The following is a 6960-nucleotide window of genomic DNA, read 5'->3' as shown; positions in this document are numbered from 1 at the left end:
GAGCGAAACGTTACTCACTACTTCTGCAGAAACCAGACGGCAATAAGAGTTGAAGGACATGACACGGCAGGGTAGCAGTGGCTGAGAAAGGAGTGATATATGGTTGTAAGCTATATCACTTATTAAGTATGTACACTGATGAAGCTGAGAGGGAAAAACCGAAGACAAATTTGGAAAGGGAATTAAGGTGCAGGAAACAGAAATAAAAATTTGGAGGTTTGCTGATGACACTGTAATTGTTGTTGTTGTTTTTTGGGGGCGGGGGGGAGGAGACCAGACAGCGAGGTCATCGGTCTCATCGGATTAGGGAAGGAAGGGGAAGGAAGTCGGCCGTGTCTTTTGAAAGGAACCATCCCGGTATTTGCATGGAGCGATTTAGGGAAATCACGGAAAACCTAAATCAGGATGGCCGGACGCGGGATTTAACCGTCGTCCTCCCGAATGCGAGTCCAGTGTGCTAATCACTGCGCCACCCCGCTCGATCACTGTAATTGTGTCAGAGACGTAAATGGACTTGGAAAATCAGATGGTGAAATGGATAGTGCCTTGCAAAGAGTTTATAAGATGCATACCAATAAAAGTAAAACCACGATAATGGAATGTAGTCTAATAAATCAGACCATGCTGAGGCAGCTAGATTACGAAAGAAGATATAATCCTCACTTGCGTTTTATTTTTGTTAACGTTCATCTTATTGTCTCTTTGCAAGATCCAATCCATTTCGTTCAACTGCTCTTCCAGAGGACTTAGTATGAAATTAGGAAATCATACACTGAAAGAAGTAGAGGAGTTCCGATATTCGTTCAGCAAAATATTTTACGATGGCCGAAGTAGAGAGGATATAAAATGGATACTAGTAATATCAAGAAATACGTTTCTGAAGAAGAGGAATTTGCTGAAGTTGAATAAAAATTTAAATGTTTGGTAGTCTTTTCTGGATACTTTTTTTTTGGAGTGCTACCTTGCGCGGAAGTGAAACGTGGACGACAAGCAGTTAAGACCAAAAGAGAATAGAAGCATTTGAAATGTGGTGCTACGGAAGAATGCTAAAGATTAGATCGGTATATCGCATGACGAATGAAGAGGTACCTAATAGAATTAGGAAAAAAATTGTGTACGCACAAAAAATATGGACGCACATATGTGTGTGGTGGTGGTGGTGGGGAGACTAAAGCAGGAGACCAAGGTTCGAATATAGGAAACTGTTTCAAATCGATGTGGATTACATCAGTTATGCAGAGATGAAGATACTTAGACAAGACAGAATATCGTGGAGAGCTGCATCAACCCAATCTTTGGACTGCAAACCACAACTACTGCATTACTAGGGAATCATTTTTTTTTATCAGCAGAAGGTTTGATTGCAGTTATAGGTACTGAAAATTCATGGGTAAAATCTTTCATAAATCAAGCAGATACATCTCGTGAAAACGTGAAGTTTTCCCAGGAACCTCATCCACGAACTACACGCTGCGCCTCACAAATAAGTCGCTAATCAAGTGGCCAAGGTTCAAGCCGCATGTGACTCAAGGGCTGTTGACACAGTGTGCCTTTTTCTTCCTGACACCAAAGTGTTTCCGACATGTCCAGCAGATATTTCATCATCTATTTCACCGTCTCGTGTCTGCAACATAATCTCTAATGTAGATCGCCACCAATTAACAATGACACCAACATTTAAATGCCATATTTTCACTTATCTAATACAGTTGAAGCCCTTGTCAAATAATCGATAATGCTTATCTAAGAGGATGAGGAGCTAAGCTCTGCGCGATCAATACCTAGCAACAAAGAACACAATTACGTTTGCTTCCGCAGTCTGTGTCACGATGATTGAAATTTTTATGGGTTTGCACCGTGTCGTTGTATGATATACTATAAACTGTAAAACAAACGTTTCGACCGAATTTACAACGGCTTTCCTCAGGACAAGACTGGTTTTGGTGGAGCGAAGGTGGCTCTATTTATTGCAGAGGATCAGTCTATCAAATTTTATTGGCCCTAGAATATAATAGGCTGGTCATGTCGGAAGGGACGAGGATAATAAAAAAGCAATTCATAGGTTAGCGGGATTGTCGGTGATTGGCGACAGTATGCAAATCATTGCTCCTTAAAAGGTGTACATGAAAGTATTTTTAAGTGAAGACAAAATACTTCTTCGTCAAGGTACTTTGTGTTCATCTACACAGCTGTCTCACCAGAACCCGAAAGGATTGGCACAAACAAAAAAAGAAATAGTGTTCATTAAGGTTTTTCCATCTAGTCCCAACCTTTCAGTTACTGGTAAATATCTCTTCACAGACACCACGAGATGAGAACTGCAGATTACCAGGTCTTGTCAGAAGAGTTGACATTTCTCCAGTGCATTGGAAATGGCCCCAACTTGCAACATGTCGTGCTGACTCGGCAGTCCATCTGCGGATGGGTCCAGAAAAACGCTCATCATCATTAGACCAGTTCAAGTGAGCACCGTCAGCTTAACGTGCATTTTGTGACATTACATCCATGACTTTCATTTAGCAGTATTTTGATTAAGAATGACACGGCGCCATTCTTTTGAAAAAGAAAGTATCACGCCAAGATATTACTGCAGCAATTACTGAACACCGGGGTGGGTAGTTATCCGTTATCTTATTGCGTCTCCATCTCTTCATCTCTGAGTTCTCATCAAGTGTCTCCTTTACTCGTTGTGTAACTCTCAAAGTCAGAGGATATTTGTGTATTGTCAAATACCTACTGTGTTATATGGCATCTATTTCAGTCGCATTGGTATTACAATTTTCACAAGCGCTAATGTATTTAACAAGTTATAGTATGCTCCAATCAAGCCACGCACAGAAAGGTCGAAGATAACGTAGAGTCTAAAATTGCAGTCTGATTAATTTACAGGAAATGCTCAACTAAGGCCCATTAGAACCCACGCGCATACTGCTGACTGGATATGAGCAACGACCTCTGTTTTTCGAAATAGGAACGGTACCATAGGGCTAGCGATGGTGGATGTAAACTGTACTGTTAAAAGGAAAGGAAGTGTTTAATGTCCTATCGACATTGATGGCATTGGAAATGAAGCACGGGCTCAGACTGGCCAGGCATGGGGAAAGAGAGTGGTACTGTCATGTTTGTGGAACATTTCTGGCATTAACCTTAAGTAAAGTAACGAAACCATAGAGGCGTTAGATACATGCGGCCGTTTGCCTGCCAAAACGCAACCGTTGTTTTTAGTGGTGTTTTTTCCAGCTGTTTTTTCTGCACAACTTGATCTGACGATCTCTGAGTCTGCTTGTGTTAATCTAATGATGCCTGTCACTGCTAAAAAACAGGTGTGCCGTCTTCAAATTGTGTTGTGCGGATATTCTACATAAGATCTCACTGGCAATAACGTACAAGAAATAAATAAAAATAAAATATTATTACTATAAGTGTAAGATCTCGAGACATGTCCTCCATCTGTCAGGATGGCCGAGCGGTCTAAGGCGCTGCGTTCAGGTCGCAGTCCACTTCTGTGGGCGTGGGTTCGAATCCCACTTCTGACAATTATTTTTACATCGATATTTAAGGGCAACAGTTCGTCATCAACTTTCACATTAATTTTACTTGCGTGATTTTTAAATTTGCGACATTCTGTACTATGGTTAACCAAATGCAGAATGAAGGATCCTTTATTGGTCGGTAGTTACAACGTACAGGGTGTGAAACCAATCGCTTGGGCTCCAAGGTCAAACTTACAAGGGAATCGTCCAATTTTAACATATCGAAACTCACCCTGACATTTTTTACGCAGCAATATTACAGCAAAAGAAATGCACTGTCAAAATTTTAGGTGCCGAGGAACACTACAAGTATTTTAAAAAAAATCTTAAAGTTACCCATTTTTGCAGCACGAACAGCTTGCAACAGCGGTTTGTACAGCCCTTCCTGCCTAGTGCCGAATCGGCGAATAAATAGACGCAGCCGTGACAAGAGGACGTAGCGCTGTTCTACGAAGTGCAGGCACGCGAATTTAAGCAATTAACCATACCAATACTGTCTCAAATAGTTAATTTCTTGAAGAAATAGCAGCCGGCCGCGGTGGCCGTGCGGTTCTAGGCGCTTCAGTCCGGAACCGAGAGACTGCTACGGTCGTAGGTTCGAATCCTGCCTCGGGCATGGATGTGTGTGACCTCCTTAGGTTAGTTAGGTTTAAGTAGTTCTGAGTTCTAGGGGACTGATGACCTCAGATGTTAAAGGGGACTGATGACCTCAGATGTTAAGTCCCATAGTGCTCAGAGCCATTTGCACCATTTTTGAACAAATAGTAATTTATATCGATAGCTAAACTGCCGCAGATGTGACTAGAAGAGGAAAGAAAATCAAGGCCAAGGCACTTTACAACGTTATATTTAAATATTTTATAACAATTGCTGTGGCACAGTTCTTATGATAATTTTTGAGCAATGTATAGTTTGCTAACAACGAAACAGTTCTCTGTTTATTCCCCGTGGTCGTTACAAAAATCCGAAGTGTCTTATGGATGAGGAAAAGAAAACGTTTTTCTTACACCAGAAGCACCTGATAAAAGAAAAATTAACACATTCAGGCACTTCACAGTATATACTAGTTTTATTTAGAGAGAACAGGAATGGAGTAAGAAATGGTTGTGGCTGCAGTTCCGCATATTTTGCTGCACGCCAGGCATGCTTTATCAGATTCGTAAAATGTGCAAACTGACAATGCAGCAATGACTGAAGTCTGACAGCATTGTTCCACTGATAACCTTACATGACAAAGAGCCAGCGGAAATTACATTGCCTGAATTTTCAGAAGAAAAGGCTGAATCACACTATTACTTACAGATGGAAACCGAATGATATTAAGTCTTTTGCTCGTCCTCCTAAATACAGATGTCTTTATGTCCAGGCCAAGAGTCCAACAAAAGCAACGAATTATTATCTGCAAATGTTAAGAACGCGTTTCGGATGTAACATTTAAAATTTTTCTTTCCCATTTTTCCAGATTTAGCTACATCGAATACAAGATTTTTGCAATGAATAATGAGTGAGAACAGGGGGGCATGCATAAAATATAATACATAATGGAACCTTAAATAATTAAAAAAAAGAAATTTTGGAAGAATAATTGAAAGAAATTGGAAAGTACTCATATCCTTCACATTCGTGAATTTACGTACATCCTTTTCTTGTTATCGCTATTATGCATAGAGATTGGTATAACAATACTGGTTCCGGATCGCCCCCCCACCCCCCTGCTCACGCAAATTCTTCTGGTTTGCTTCGATCCTCTTGATGCAGGATTCTCGGCGCGGGCGAAATGATGAACCATATATGAATGTACGAATAAACTTTGCTTTCCTGATCACTTTCTATAACACTTCTTTAATATACGGTTGGAATACACATTTTTTTAACAATATTCACTCGGTGAAACTCGTAATACGTCCGCCCGCTATCATTTAGAGAGACAAAATGATGAAGATTAATCAATTGAACAGCGTATCTCTACTTGTTTTGTTTGTATGCCAATGTTCTCTACTATACAAAATTATTATTTTATATATATATATAAAGGAAAGAACGAGGGAGAAAGTAATGATAATAATATGATTCACTACAGCAAGTAAAGAGTCCTTTTTTAAATTCTTGGCCCTAATTTGCCTTGATGTTCCTGAAGACAGATATAAAACTGCGGAAACAGTACTCCACTGATACTTATCACTGGCAACTGTCGTATACAAACCTATCAGAGCATTCGTAGAGTGCACAAACGATTTTATCTTTTTCGCTCGAAATGACAAATTGGGGTTGGCTCGAAACCTTACTGACTGGCTTTATATGCAGCATTTTAGAGGATAGCAAGGAGCTTCATCTTCACATCCGCTACGAATTTCTCTATTGATGAAAAATGGCACTGAGCACTATGGGACTTAACTACTGAGGTCATCAGTCCCCTAGAACTTAGAACTACTTAAACCTAACTAACCTAAGGACATCACACACGTCCATGCCCGAGGCAGGATTCGAACCTGCGACCGTAGCGGTTGCGCGGTTCCATACTGTAGCGCCTAGAACCGCTCGGCCACTCCGACCGGCATCTCTTGATGATTACTTGAGGAAAACTTTATAATTTTGCGACTTTCTTTTCTGTATAATTTCCTGGATTTGTTTAACAGAGTCGAAAAAGCCTGGAAATCAGTAATTTTTATCTCTCTTGCAATTCAGAGCGCCCAATCTCGTAGATCTCTCTCAGCAACAGAGCACTGGCTGACGAGCTGTTCTATATCCTTCGAACAGTTTTTCTTTCACACTGAAGTTTCACCTTGGCACATACTTCGTGCTTTGTGTAAATCTTTCTTCCATTTATACAATTCATGTTCAGATTTTATGAAACAAAACTGACTTTGCACAGTGCTTATGTAAAGCGTTTTTTTTTCCCTCCTCCGCTTAACCAAAAACTTTATAGCATTTACTTTGTCACTGAAAGCTATTACTGTAAATGATTGCTTTGGACTTGGTAGGTACTTTATTCCTGTTCGTTCGAACCGCCAATTCACGGAATCTACAGAGCTATCCCTGCTTCCTATGACGTTTCCACAACTTGTAATGAATTTTTCTACTTGTTTAGTTTCTAATGAAATGTCCATATCACTCGAATGAATATCTAAGAAAATAATTAATAAATAATACATATGCTCAGGAGAGGTAGGTAATATCGATTGGCTATCACATTCTTTATATTTCATCTTTGCAAGGTTGAAAACATTAACTGGATTCCACATACTGTGAAACTCAGGAACCTGCGCAAAGGCAGATGCCTTTAGCAAGCAAATACGGAGAAATCACAAAGAAAATTAATTCAGTTCTATTTGCTTTGTTAATTATTAATATTACCAATTAACACGAGAACAGACGATGTTGAGACATTCTTTATACTTTTAGGGAAGTTAAGAGATGATGCTACAAC

At 39.9% G+C, this 6960-nt stretch overlaps 1 non-coding gene across 1 annotated transcript; it reads left to right on the top strand.

The window, feature by feature from the left end:
- The first annotated feature begins 3452 nt into the window (after positions 1-3452).
- On the top strand, positions 3453-3536 carry Trnal-cag. Its single transcript has one exon. It is a non-coding gene; the product is annotated as a tRNA-Leu (tRNA).
- Positions 3537-6960: the final 3424 nt, after the last annotated feature.

Source organism: Schistocerca piceifrons, chromosome 3, assembly GCF_021461385.2.
Source record: "Schistocerca piceifrons isolate TAMUIC-IGC-003096 chromosome 3, iqSchPice1.1, whole genome shotgun sequence".
Lineage (NCBI taxonomy): Eukaryota > Metazoa > Arthropoda > Insecta > Orthoptera > Acrididae > Schistocerca > Schistocerca piceifrons.
The sequence above is the reverse complement of the archived record's forward strand: the minus strand, read 5'-3'. Positions and strand labels throughout refer to the sequence as shown.